The following is a 15,267-nucleotide window of genomic DNA, read 5'->3' as shown; positions in this document are numbered from 1 at the left end:
CCATCGTTCCCACCTGTCACCAGTGCCCTCCCCACTAAGAGGAGGATAATCAAGGGGGTCAGAGAAGAGACTGTGAGAAAGAAAGGCCTCTACCATTTGCATTTCAGTCTGGTCACTGAGGTACTAACTTCCTCCGGGTGCCTCCACGCTTCCCAGGAATGGCAAAGTCTGTTCCCTTTGTCTGCATTAATTCTTTCTCTTCATTAACACCTGACAAGGTCCTACTGACCCTTCAAGTCTCCCTAGGAAGCCTTAGCTAACTCTCCACCCTAACAGAGTCTATCATGACTTTTGATCTTCTTTTGCAATTATAGGCGTTCACATCTTCCTCTAGTCATTGTTCCTTGAAATCAGACACTCCACAGCCCTGTTTATCATTGTAGTCCCCATGCTTGGCACATAGAGGCACTCCATAAATGTTGTGGGAAAAAATAAATGAGGGAACAAAACATCTGTTGAGTACATACCATGTGCCAGGCACTACAAGGCCTTGTGGATCTTTGAAGATGCATGGACACAGCACCTGCTCACAAGAATTTTCAGTCTTGTTAAGAGAAGCAGATGCACCCCCAAGAACAGTGAGACCTGGAGGCATCACTGGCCTCCCACGTCACTGTGGGTCAGTCACTGCCCTGCTTCCTCTTTTCTTCCTGGTACGAAGGGCTTATAAATTCTCTGAGGACATTCCCTACAATTCTGTATTCTCCTGTCTATGTCTACATAGAGACATCTACATAGAGACATCTATTTCTGCATAGAGACATACGAAAAGTACCCTGTGTACTTGTGGTTTGGAAAATGGAGGAGCCAGGGAGAAGACCTGGAAAGGCCACTTCTCGCTGGTACTGGGATAAAATGGTGGTTGCACAGTGATCAGGACAGGAAAAATGGCAAAGGCCCTGGGACCCTGGAGAAAAAATAAGAGGCTTCTCTAAGAGCCAGCCTGGGAAGATGAAATGCTCCTAGGGGGTTGATTTGCATGTCTTGGGCACCAGTCAAAGGCTGCTTTCCATAGTCTTGTTATTTGAGGAGAGTGGAAGGGTAGAAGGGGCTGCCTCCCTATTGCTTCCTCTCTTAGCCACTTCTGTCTAGAGCCCAGAAACCCTAAGGCCAGATCGTCAGCCCCAGCCTGCTGCACAGGATTTGTTTAGGCCTTGCATACTCATTGGCTCCATGCTGGCACTCCAGGAACTTAATTGTGAGCCCATCACGACCTCTTCTGTCCTCAGATAGGAATGTGCACAGGCTTGTAGCAGAAACTGGGATTGCACAAGGGACAGGAGGTTAGAAGTTGGGGTGGGAAATCTTGGGTGTTAAGCTTTGCCTGAGTTGATGCAAGGTCATCTTCTGAAGGACGAGATGAAGCAACAAAGTCAGGAGGCCCAGCCAGGGCCACAGAGGTCAAGGAGGCAGAGGCATCCAGTGAATTTCCCTGGTGGAAAATCAGATGTCAGGACACGGACTGGAAAAGTTAATGGATCTCCCAGATCCTTGCTATTTTCTTTTTCTTCTGATTGCAGACACTTCCCAAATGACTTGTCCAGGTCTGGCCAGTCCCTCAGCAGAGCTTGGGTAGAAGAGGTTAGATGGAGAGGTCAGCATTGCCAACAGGACCCTGGAGCTTCAAGGAACCCAATCTGCATTCTTTCCAGAATGAGTCAGAATAGGTTGCCACAGCAGGCAGCCATCCCAGGTGACCAGGAGCCACCAGTACGGTCCTTGCATTCCCAGCCTGGTCCTGTGCAGGAGGAATTGAAGGTGCTCAAGACCCGTGCCCTGGGACTGTGCATCATCCCCTACCTATTTATGCCCCTCTGACTTCAGGCCCCAGGCCTGATAACTGACTTTTTTTTCTGTTTTGCTGTTGAGCCCCAGTTCTGTGGGTAACACCCGCCATGACCACCAAGGAAGAACGATCCAGACCCCAGGCACAATAAGTGCCTGAAGAATATCTTAGTTTATAGTGTTATTACTCAGCTATTTCCTTATATAATCCTTTATATATGATCATATATTAGTTTATAGAATTAGTGCCTGAAGTATAACTTACTGCTTATTATATCTAGCTTATAGATATGATCACACTTAGTTTCATATAATCTTTCTATATAATCATACAGGTATTGTAGTCGGAGCTGTACTGACACATTTAGTGCTGATTTATATAATCCTTCTATATAACCATATAGTAGTTAATAGTAGGAGGAATGCCTAGAGCAATCACAGAACAGAAGCAGTACATGGGAAAACAGCCAGACCGGGATGAGAACCACAGACCCAGGCAGTGGCATCCCTGCCTGAAAGGGCATACGCTGCATGGTAGGCTTGGAGCAAGAGCCTCTCCTCCTGATAAAGGAGTTGTAGTACCTTGCATCCAGTTCCTGTGGAAAGTAGGCCTCAGGCCTGAGATCCTGGAAATAACCGAGGGAGAAGAACCCCTCTGGTGTGCCTAGTCACAGTGGCTATACACCCTGTCAATATTTTCTCGCTTCTGTGCTAGCTCAAATCATCCTCCCATAAATATCTTAAGAGAAGAGCACAAGTCTGTCAGCTCCCACTGCATTGGCTTACAGTATCCTTCTGTTAGAAATCCTTTGAAGTCTCCAGCCCCCAGATAAGAAGTGTTGCACACAACACCTGTTGCACACAGCCCACCTCCTTGCCTTGGTGACCTAACAGGGGTGGACCCCTTTTCTGTACATGACCCTCTACCACTGTGCATGTTACAGCCCCCTACTGTGCACAGCCCACCTCTCTGCCCAGGTGACATATCGGGCGGCCCCCTCGCTTGAGACTCACATGATTATGTATGCCCTATCACTAAGCCTATAGATGATGACCTCGCGACCCTTCCCTCTGCCTGTACTTAATAAATACAGATGCTTCTGCACGTTCGGGGCCTTGCCAGTCTCCGCTTATAGGTAGTGTGGCCCCCCCAAGTCCAGATGCTCTTCACCAGTTCTTCAGTGTCCTGTCTCTCTACTTCGGATCCTGCACCTCAGCACAGCATAAGGGACAACCCATGACCCTGTGGGGCCTGGCAGCCCTACACAGTTCCTTATCCCATGAGGACCTAGACCTCTCTACCAGTCTTATAGTGAAGGCTCCGCCCATTGGATCCATTTCTGGAAGCTGTTTCATCTCCTGGCCCTCCTGCTCTTGCCCAGGGATAGAAAATCTCAATTAGACACCCATGGTAGCCATTCTTAATCGATCACATCACTCTTTCCTATTTTTTCTGCGAAAGCAAGATTTAAAATCCCCCTGGACACAGAACTCCCGACAGCCACTACCAATCCATGACACCCAGCATAGGAACTGAATTCTATTTGCTGTCCCTGCTTCTTCCACTTGGGCCCTCCCAGGCCCTGCAGCTGGGACCTCTTGCGAGGACTGCTGTCATTTCCCCTGCCTCCCCTACCTTGCCCCATTTCATCAGGCTGTTCCCCACTGTGGCAAGAAGCTCAAAGCTGTTAATTGTGACTTAAATTCCTTTTTTCCTTCTAATCTCAAAGACTTGCATTACTCCATCCATTTTAGGAAGAGGGAAATTTTGAGGAGCAAAGGTACAGGACTCTTATTTGACTCTTAGTCCAAAGTGGGGAAATAATCCCCTGATGGGCTGGGCAAAGTCCCAGGGTATAACCGGAACCCCCAGCTACATCTGATTTCTCACCTGCTAGAAAAGCAAAGCACATCATCTCCATCTACCTTAGGGGCAGTCTCAGTTTCCACTCAGACATAAACTCTCGTTTCGCTCTGCTTTCCTGCTAAGTACAGAGATGTCTATATATACGTGACTGTCCTTGCCCTAAATGGGCCCAAAGCCCACGTCCTGAGAACCCCCTGAGTGTGTGTGTCTTCAGGACACACTGACTTAATGCAGATCAAAGGCACTGGTTTCTTAAGCCTTGTGTTTCAGAATCACCCACAAGCTTGGTAACATATAGATTCCTAGGCCCCATCCAATTCAAACCAAGGATCTCCTAGATAAGGTCCTGAGACTCTGTGTTTATAACTCCCTGGATCAGTGGTCCTTAAAGTGTGATCCCTCGCCACAGACACACCTGAGTACTCATTAGAAATGCACTAGCAACTCCTCAGGTGATTCTGATGCATTTCCAGTCTGAGAACCACTGCCCTCTGTGGACCTGGGCAGACTCAAGTTTGGGAGCCACTGATCCAAGGGACCCTGTAGAATTCTGACTCCAGCTGCTGTCCCTTGGCCCCATCCAGTGTAGCCCAAACGGGAGGGAGCAAACCCTGGGACATCTTTAGTCTTCCCTAGGTGGCTGGCCTGTTGAAAGGAAAAGGCTGGAATAGACAACTTCTCCAAGGCTGTTGCTGTACCTGGCAGCAGTTTTTGCTGGCCACCAGCCAGCCAGCCAAGCAAAGGCCCTTCTGAAAGGCTCTATTCAAAGCTGTTAAATGAGCAAACACCACTGCTTTTTTCCTTTCCCCTGCACCTGGAGCTGTGACCAGAACTGTTGGCAGCTGCAGCTGTGGCCCTGTAAAAGGGCTGGGGCAAAAGATCAATCCTTACCCGGTGGAGAGCTGGGCCCCTGAGAAGGAGCTGGCCAGAGGGTTCAGAAGAGGGAATGTCTCCCAGATACAGGACCAATTCCGCAGAATGGGAAAACCCATCCCTCCTCTGCATCCCTAGCACAGTGCTCACATTCAGACAGTGCCTGGGCTGTAGGCTGTGCTGCACGCTCAGCAGATGGAGTTTCTGGGGGTCTCTCAGACTGTAGAGGACAGGTGGACGGGCTGGCCACCCACAGACAATCCAAGATGGGAACGTATTCATGCTCCATCGGGGTCAAGGCACAGCAGCGTTGCTGTGGACCACTGCAGTTGCAGAAAGAGCAGAGATTTGAATCTGTCCTGTCCCTCACTGTCCACATCACACGTCCAGAGCAGGGCTCTGTGCCGCACTGGCCACTGCCCAGAGGGAATGACATAGTCGTGCATCCTGTCTCAGAGCTCTAGCAGTCTGAATCATGTCCCCAAGGCAAGTACAAGTCTTGGTTTCTGGTTTCAACTACAGTTTATTTGTTTAATCTCCCATGCTCTGATTCACTTGGGAACCAGGAATCAACCCTCTGGTATTTTATGGAATCATAAGGCTTTTACTATGTCAAATTTGAAATCCAGCTGGGCTGAAACCCATCACCCTTCTTATCTGCTCCAGGAAGCCCTTCTTACCAGCCATATGCTTGGGTTGCCTTTGTGCCCCTTCCCAGATCAGTCTCCTTATCTGTAAAACAGAAAGACACCACCAACTTCACAACACCCTTCCATCACACTCCAGTCACTCAGCAAAGTTTAATTACCTACTTACTTTCTCCTTGAAGTTGAGAAGCCAGTACTCAAGGCCACAAAGTGGTAGAAGTGGCATCTGAGTCTGGATGTCCTGTCTCCCTACCCAGAACACCATGGTAGTAAGTTGAATTGTGTGTCCCAGAAAGATGGGTTGAAGTGCTAGCCCCTTGTGAATGTGACCCTATTTGGAAATAGGGTCTTTGCACATGTAATCAGGTTAAGATGAAGTCCTACTGGATTAGGGTGTGGTGTCTATAAAGAAAAAAGAGGCAGGATTGGGTTGAAAGAGACACAAAGAAGCCTATGTGAAGACAGAGGCAGAGGCTGAGGTGAGGCAGCCACGGGGCCAGAAACACCGAGATTTATTGGGAGCCACCTGACGCTAGGGAGAAGTGAGGAAGGAATCCTTCCTGAAAGCTCAGAGAAAGCGGCCCTGCCCATGTCTTGATTTCAGACTTCTAGCCTGCAGAACAGTGAGAAAATACATTTCTGCTTGAAATCACCCAGTTTGTGGTCATTTGTTCCAGCAGCTCTAGGAAACTAACACTCCCGTTCTCCACACCTGGAGCACCGCGGCTGGCCTTTCTGTGGCTGGCCCCGTTCCCATCAGCAGCATTTACCCTCCTGCTGATCCCCAACTTTATCTGGCTCTCCATAAAAATAAAATCATATTTCACATGTGAACCATGCTTTATTTGTTTTTGAGAGACAGAGTCTTGCTCTGTCACCCCAGCTGGAGTGCAGTGGTGCCATCAAAGCTCACTGCAGCCTTGGAACTCCTGGGCTCAAGCGAACCTCCCACTTCAGCCTCCCAAAGCGCTGGGATTACAGGCATGAACCACCACACGTGGTCAGAGTTTTAAGGCTTTTTGATCTCATTTTATAGATGTGAAAGCGGAGGATCAGGGACATTAAGGTGATTATCCTGTGATCTCATGACAAATAACTGAAAGAGCCACGACTGAATCCAAATATTCTGCCTCTTAAGCAAAGTTTCTTTTTCTTTAAATTTTTCATTGTGAAGTATGATAACACACATATAGCAATGCACAAACACAAATGTGTAGCTCAAGAAAAGCAGCACAACCCACATAAACACCATGTAGGTCAAGGAATAGAATACTGCCTGCCTCCCAGGTGCCGCCTGCCAATCACTCTCCCTTTCCTCCTTCCCAAGGTAACCCCTACCCCAGGCCAGGCCATGACTGGAACATGCATCCCAATTCAACCACTGTGACATTAAGAATCTCTGGGCCAGGAACCGTGGCTCACACCTGTAATCCTGGCACTTTGGGAGGCCAAGGCGGCAGATCACAAGGTCAGGAGGTGGAAAACGTCTGGCCAACATGGGGAAACCCCGTCTCTACTAAAATACAAAAAATTAGCCAGGTGTGGTAGCACATGCCTGTAGTCCCAGCTACTTGCAAGGCTGAGGCAGGGGAATTGCTTGAACCCGGAAGGCAGAAGTTGCAGTGAGCCGAGATCATGCCACTGCACTCTAGCCTGGTGACAGACCAAGACTCTGTCTCAAAAAAAAAAAAAGAATCATTAGAGGCAGCAGTAAAAAGAGGGAAGCCTGTCTGTATATGTGCTGGGGGAACCCCCTGCGCTCCTTTCTCTAAGGCTTAGGATTTCCCTGAAGCTAAGCCTCTCCAGGGCTCTTTTCCATCACTTTTTTTAGAGACGTCAAAACAAAACACAACACACAACTCTTAACTGGTCTTGACGTTTTCAGAAGCATAAAAGCTGAGAGTGGCTGACACTTTTTTAAAAGCAGTTGAGCCATAGACTTTTAACAAGAAGGGAGGGAGAAGGGGCGATCAGAAGGTAGACCCAAAGGCTGGGATCATGGGTGGTTAAGGAAACAAAGCAATAATTATCCAGGTCCTCCAGAATAGCCTATCCACAACTTCTCCCTTCTTCCTCCTACCAGAGACGTCTCTGCTATACTGCAGGGGTCAGCAAGACCCACAGGAGTTTAGCCTAAGCTTGCCTAGAGGGAGCTGCAAGCCATGTGGCTTCTTGTCGTGCCTTCCCGTCTGAGTTTGTGACCCCTCTCTTCACCAGGAGTCTACATGCCTGCTTTCAGTATCAGAGGATAGATAAGGCAGGAACCGGGGAGAGCAAGAGAACAGGGAGTAGCCAGAAGGCTCCTGCCAGGAAATTGAGCCATCATTCCCTTGCCTGACTTCTGGAAAGTCCCTTAACACCTCTGGTCTGCAGATCCTGCCCTCTGAAGCAAGGGCAATGGGTCAAGTCCCTGTGGCAACACTGATGCAGACATGAGATGCTCCCCAGGCTCCCAGGTGGAGAGAGACAAGCAGAAGGACCCTTTTGCAGCGGAGAACCTCCAGCGCACACCCACCCCGGGCTGCCGCAGGGGAGACTCAATGCAGCTACTTCTGCAGATGCACCCACAAGGCAGGAAAGTGAGGGGCTCTGGAGGGAGGACAGGAGCTAGGAGTGACAGCTCAACCAGCAGTCAGTTACAATCCATGCCACTCTCTATCTGCTGGCATGCCTGCAGCGGCCAGGGCATTGGAAGAAGGCAGGACCATTAGAGGACTGGATGGAAGGACTCTCTGCTCAGTTGTCCTGTCTGTTTTCCTTGGGCCAGAATGGGTTAGACCCCCAGCCCATGGGAAAATTTATCCTACGAGGGCTGTTTTCTGGAAAAAAGCTATGGCCTGAGTTCCAAGAAGACTGGCCTTATGGGCTAGGAATTGGAAGCTTTTCATTTAGTTCTGATATCTGCTACTTAGACTGTGCTTATGCAAGTCACTTCCATTCTAAGCCTCAGTTTCTGCATCTGACAATAATAACAATTTTTAGTTTATTGAGTACATATTATGTGCTAGGTGATGAGCTGCATGCTTAATATGCATTCTCTTTAATATCTGTTCTTTCTACCTCATGGAGATGCTATGAGGGTCAAATAAAAAATATATTTCCTCAAAAGCTTAACGGAGTGGCTCATGCCTGTAATCTCAGCACTTTGGGAGGCTGAGGTGGGTGGATCACCTGAGGTTGGGAGCTCGAGACCAGCCTGACCAACATGGAGAAGCCCCATCTCTAAAAATAAAAAAAGAAAATAGAGAGGGGTGGTGGCTGCACAACTTTGGGGTACACTAAATGCCACTGGACTGTGCGCTCTAAAATGGCTAATTGTATGTTATGTGGATTTCACCTCAATAAGAGATAGAAATGTCTATCTCTGTGGGCATCTTTGCACTGTTTAAAGTCATGGCTCAGGAGCACACAGTTCCCACGTGGAGCACCCTCTGCAGGTTGTTTGGCTTTTTGGTTTTTGATTATTTACAAATAAATAAGCGCCAGTTAACTCATTCCTCTAAAATGAGAAGGACTGGGGGCAGCTTGCCTTAACTTTCCCACACAAGCATATTGCAGCCATGCTTCACTACATATGGTTGAATTCAGCCTCCTGGGTCAGTGTTGCTGCCAAACTGCATGGGCATATGTTACCCATGCATACACTGATGTGCCCACAGGCTGTGGTGCTCAGGAGCACACAGCGCCCACATGGAGCCCCCTCCGCAGTAAGCAAATGCGCCTGAGAGCTCCTAATTGGCCCATCTCAGGTAATAGGGGATTATCAGTGAATAGGATGAGTTTCTATTAGCACTTAGCCTCTTCATACACAGCAGTGCTTCATCAGGGCTCAGATAAAGGCGAGACAGGCTCCAGAGACAATAGCAGGCAGCAGGCCGGCGGGAGTGGGAGGCTGTGGAGGCAGCGGCCATCATGCATTATGCAGGCAGGATTCGCTTTGGGCTAGTTAATAGTGTACCACACTCCCTGGCTCCTCCTGCCTAGCTGAGCTCCAAGCTGGTCTCCTCTCCTGCCTCCCTTCAGGTGGGACCCTGGAGAAGCAGGGCTAAGGAGGGGAGCCAGGGCCTGGTCGATAGATATGCACCACGGGGAGGAGGGGTGGCTGAATCATCGCTGCTCTCAGCACTCTGGAACTGGTACCCAGGCCTCCTCCACTGATTGCACTGGGTTTTATACTTTACAAAAAGATCCCAGCAGGGCTGAGCAGACAGGGCAGTGTGATGCTCTTCCTGACTCATCAGGTAAAGGCTATTTTCTTAGACTGCCAAGGAGGAGGAGTCCTCAGCTCTCCTATGTCCATCCCCCTGTGCCCCCTCAGGGCACAGAGGTCTAACAGGCCTCTGGTCATCAACCTCTGGATCAGCTGCCTTGCTGCTTCTGAGGTCACAGGCCCTAACGACCCCAGATAAATTGAACCAGGTGGCCCCTTTGAATTGCAAAGCTGAAAGAGGAAGTGAGTGCATGCCACTGAGCTCCTTTGCCCTGGGTTGGCACTGCAGTTTCCACACAAACTGCCAGACGCCCTGCCAGCAGCACTCAAGGTTCCCTGTACTTGGTGGCCAAGCCCACTCAACTCCCGGATGCCACGGGCCTTAGGTGATGGCTCCTTCATGTCTCCTTGCATTTCCCCCAGGCCTGGGAGGTACCAAGCCTTCATGAGAAGCTGCTGGCAGCTGAGGACTGTGCCAAACTCAATGGCTGCCATGTGGTTGCCTCCATCATGGCATGGGCAGGAGTCTAGATGAGGTTTTGTGGGAAAGGAGAGGGAGCCAGTACAAGCCGGTCAAACTGCTGGCCCCATCACCCGCCCCTACGCATGTGAAAAGACACACACACACACACACACACACACACTCATCTCTGTATACAGAATACAGAAGAGAGGAGAGGGTTTGTCGGAGGTGGCCCTCTGTAGTTGGACTGGCATCTAGCTTAAAGCCAGGAGAGGGAAGACTATGGGGAGGAAAAAAAAGAAAGAGGAGGAAGTGGTGGGGGGCAGGGGGAATAAACATGAAAGAAACAAGAAAGATTAGGAACACAATCTGACTTGCCTTTACCTACAGCCAGCTGGTGCTCCTTCCCGTCCCTTCCTATGTTACGTTAGAAGAGGGCCTCACACAGCAGAGAGGACACCAATTAAAGCATCAACTTTGTGCCTGCACCCCAGTCACTTCTTCCACTCGCTTATAATGCTGGCTGATGATACTCCCACACATCTCTGAGCCTCCATGGGGCTCCCAGCCTAGGGTTGCAAAGCCCGGTCTCTAAGGATGACGGTATGACTAGGCAAGAACATCTCCCAGCTACTAACTTTTCAATTCTTTATTTCCTTCCAAATAATAGCACTTGTTCATGTCAAATCTCACTAATTGAACATGAACTAATCTGTTCTCCTACAAATCCACAGTAACCAGCTACAGACCAAGGCCTTTTCGACTTAGAGAAGCGCCTCCCTCTCCCTGCTCCCTCCCACCCTCACTGCCTCCTCCTTGGCTCCCTTCCTAGTCATGCCTGAGGCTCTCTTCCCTCCTGATGAGGCAAGATGGTGTGTCTGGCAGCTGTCACCTCAATGCAGTTTATCAAACTGCTATCTACAATGTCCTAAGCATGGGTGCAGAGCTGGGGGAGGTGTTCCTTCAGTAATATCAGTACAAACCAGGGCCAAGGTCAAAGAATGGGGCAAGAATATAGAAAGAAAAAAGGAGAAATAGGAAAAGTCTTCTTCTTGTGTACCCTCCAGGTTTGGTTTTCATGGAAAGCTGGTTCTGGGAGACAGAGAGGACAGGGTAAGACAGGCTTGTTGCAGTAGGCGGGGTGGAGCCTGCTATGACTCCCTTGCAGTATAAAGCTGGATGCCACATGGAGACCCCAGGAGCAGATCTTTTGGAGCTGAGGCTTTCTGGGAGAGCTCTGTTTCAACTCGCATTCCCAGGTGGGGACAGCTGACTCTTTCAGACAAGCATGGGTTGTGATGCAAGTCTCATGGCAAATTCTGAGGGCCTAGGGGCCACTCCTTTCTGCCATTGGTGAGAAGGGAGGCTTGATAGCAAGAGAAGCGTGGATGGTGAGGGGCTGGCAGTGTCTGTGAGAAGCCCGGGAGAACCTCTCTGTATATTTCCCTGAGAGGGATCACTGACAGCAGCTCCTGGTGGCCCTCAGGCAGGTGATAGTCAAAAGAACCCTGACTTTGGTCCCAATTTACTCCATCCATTCATTTATTCACTTATCCCTTCATTCATTCATTTGCACCATATGCCAGGTGCTGGGCTTGTGTTCAAATCTCAGTTCACCAAAGATTCAAATGATGAATTGATTTAAAAGATTGAAATAATGTAGGTAGAGGACCTACTCTAGACCCTTAAAAAATATTCATTCCCTCTTCTAGTCTAGTTCTCCAGAAAGAAGGCATCATTTCTTTCTTTCTTTTTTTTTTTTTTTTTTTTTTTTTGACGGCGTCTTTCTCTGTCACCAGGCTGGAGTACGGTGGCACGATCTCAGCTCACTGCAACCTCTATCTCCTGGGTTCGAGCGATTCTCCTGCCTCAGCCTCCCAAGTAGCTGGGACTACAGGCATGCGCCACCACACCCAGCTAATTTTTGTATTTTTAGTAGAGAAAGGATTTCACCATGCTGGCCAAAATGATCTCCATCCCTTGACCTTGTGATCCACCCACCTCGGCCTACCAAACTGCTGGGATTACAGGAGTTAGCCACCACTCTCAGCTGAAGTCACCTCCTTCTAATTCTATACCCCATACCCCAGTGGTATCTTAAACCAGAACACATTTGCTCCTGGAAGATGCCGTTTTGTTGAAGCTGATGAAATGGGGAGCTGGAGAAAGAAGGGCCAATGGAGAGACGGGTAGGTCTGAAAAAAATGTAGCAGGCCAGATAGAAATGCCTTAAGGTGGTGAAGTTTGAGAACTTCTTGTGAGGCTGGCTGCTGCAGGCAGATGGGGGAGAAGCAAATTCTCCCACAGGGTGTGTTTCTCAAAGTGATTGGAAATTTAAGAAGTAGGAGATGGGGGAGGGAGTGAATCTTTCTGTATCTTGATTGAAGTTCAAAACAATTTCTATTCTTGCAAATTCCCTTAGAACTACAACCTCATAGGGATTGGGAAAGGAATTTATTTCTTCACAAATCTTACCAAGCAGCCTGGCTGGGAGCCATTTGGCAGTTTTCCCAGCAGGAAAGTTGTGGAAGAAGCAACAGTGCCCCCCAAGAAGCTGCAGCAAAAGACACAGGGAGATGGGTATGTCAGCTCCTGCCCCAGGGAAACCTACAGCCAAGGAGCTTTCCTAAGACGCAAACAGGCAGCTCTCTGAGCTCTCCCTCCGGTGGCTGAGGACCTAACCAGCCAAGGTGAATGCCTAAAACTGTGCTGCTCAAGTTGGCACTGCTAGGGGGTCATAAAACCCCAGAGAAGCATGGTGGGTCTAGAGCACCATTTTTCCTCAAGGAGCTTTGGGGAGGCAGGGAATTCTATTGAAATAAAAGTGAATATTTGGTAAAAATAAAATGCAAACTTTGCATGATTTGTTAACATCAAATGTGAGACTTTGTCTTGAGTGGGCTGTTTTAGATTATGCCCCTTGATCACCTGGAGGTACATGATTGTCCTTCTCTCCCTTTCTGGTTATTTCTTAAAGAAAAGTTTGAACTACCGCTCTTTTCTGAGCTACATGTTCAAAGATTATTTGAGAGATCATCGTGTTCATCCCTCACCTCTGGATAGCATCCTTAAACCAGGCTACACACTAAAATCATCCATCAATCAATAAAAAGGATGCCAGGCACCGTCTGCAGAGATTCTGACCTGGAGGGGAGCCTGGGTGTGGGTGTTTTCCAAAGCTCCCCTGGTGGTTCTGATGTGTGGCCAGGGCTAAGAACTATCCATCCTTTATTTAGCTGGGTGTGGTGGTACATGCCTGTTGTCCCAGCTACTTGGGAGGCTGAGGTGGGAGGATCACCTGAGCCTTGGAAGTTGAGGCTGTAGTGAGCCATGATCCCGCTACTCCACTCCAGCCTGGGAGACAGAGTGAGACCCTTTCTCAGAGAGAGAGAGAGAGAGAGAGAGGAAGGGAGAGAGAGAGAACCATCCCTCTTAAATGGAGGGCTGTACTGTCAGAAGCTTAGAGGCTTAGAGTCTGCTAAATCCCTAGTTCTGTTTTGTCTCCCAAATGTCAGGTATGTCATCCTTTCTCTTTCCAAGCTGCTACCACCTACATTTCTATTAAAATAATCTTCCCTTTGATTTTTCAATAGATTAGGACATAGGGTCCTTTGTACCCACCAATTAGTCTCTGGACAAACACCCAAGGCGAGCATTTTCTAAGCATCTACCATATGCCAGATACATGCTGATACTTACAATTGTTTCAAAACCACCCACTGAGATAGGTGTTAGTCATCCCCACTCCACACATAAGGAACCTGAGGACCAAAAAAGTTAAGGAAATGTTCTAGATGTCTCGAATTCAAAACCATTCTGTCTGACTCAAAATTGACTCCCTTTCCAAGACAACCATGATACATTGGCTTTCCTAAATAGATCCCTCTTTTTAAGAGGCTTTATTTTTAAAAATTGACTAACTATTGCTTTGCCATAAGGACTATACACAGGTAAGCAGACAATGGAAGAAACTAGAGTTAAAAAAATCTCACACATTACTAGGGGTTATTATTCTGGGCCTTCACTGAACTTCAGTGGAACTACAATCCAAGTTTTCAGACCCTTGGATGGGGACATGGGACATGTCACTGCTTCTCACCTTGAAGAAACGTCCCCACCCATCCCAGATAGGAGCTAACCTGTCTCCTTAGCTCAAAGAAATTCATAATGATGCTACTGCTTAAGTGGTATTCTTGGTCAACTCTTCCCCCAACTCCAAACTTGATTCCTAAACTGCTAAGGCTCAAGACATTTCTTCTGGGTCAGCTCTTGAATGCTGACCTTTTCCATGACCCACTGTGATATGCTCTGGCTCTGCGTCCCCACCCAAATCTTATTTTGAATTGTAGTTCCCATAATCCCCATGTGTCATGGGAGGGACCTCATGGGAGGTGATTAAATCATAGAGATATTCCCCGAATGCTGTTCTTGTGATAGTGAGTGAGTTCTCATGAGATCTGATGGTTTCATAAGGGACTTTTCCCCCTTTACACAGGACTTCTCTCTCCTGCCGCCAGGTGAAGAAGGACATGTTTGCTTCCTCTTCTGCCATGATTATACGTTTCCTGAGGCCTTCCCAGCCATGTGGAACTATGAGTCAATTAAACTGTGAGTCTTTTCTTTATAAATTACCCAGTCTCAGGTATTTCTTCATAGGAGCATGAGAACGGACTAATATACCCTGTATAAGGAAGATATTTTCCTATCTATCCCCTGAAGATCTTTTTCCATAGCTGTAGGGAGTTCTGCACCAACTCAGCCCTCTCTCTTCCTCTACTTGGGGGGTTTGATGATTCCAGTCATCAAAAGTCCTACTCTACCCATGGCTAGCTTCTCTCTGGTTTAAGTTACCCAAAGTAGATTTACTAGACTTTAGTGAAATCTAACTTCTTCACCTTTCATTTATCCAACTAAGGGTTAGAATGGGCCTACTACAGGCCAGAACTTGGCCAGCACTGTGCTAACTTACGAAGGCACAATGACATTGCCTCTTTCCCAGCGAGCTTCCAATCTATTAAAATAACCAGGAGTGGCTGCTGCTGAAGCGTCATCACATGGCAGTCTCTCTGCTAGGAGACTTTTTTCTTTACCTCGTTTTGTTCTCCCAACTGCTAACAAGGTTACGGTTATTGTCCCCATTTTATGAATGAGGACACTGAGTCTCATTGATGCTTCAGCAATTGCCCAAAGTCACAGAGATAGTAAGTGGTAGGGCTGAAATTTGAGTATATAACTACATTCCAAGCCCAGGCTTTTTCCTCTACACTGGAAACTCTATATAGCACAGTGGTTAGAAACTCAAACTCTGGGAACAGCCAGACTTAAGTTTAGAATCCCAGCCCAGCTATGTAACTGCTATGCAATCTTGAACAAATTAATTAGCTTTTCTGAACTTTATTCCTCATCTGTAAAGGTAAGGTAT

Source organism: Sapajus apella, unplaced genomic scaffold (assembly GCF_009761245.1).
Source record: "Sapajus apella isolate SASKATOON/1434 unplaced genomic scaffold, GSC_monkey_1.0 scaffold22, whole genome shotgun sequence".
In the NCBI taxonomy this organism is placed as follows: Eukaryota; Metazoa; Chordata; class Mammalia; order Primates; family Cebidae; genus Sapajus; species Sapajus apella.
Note: the sequence above shows the minus strand (reverse complement) of the source record.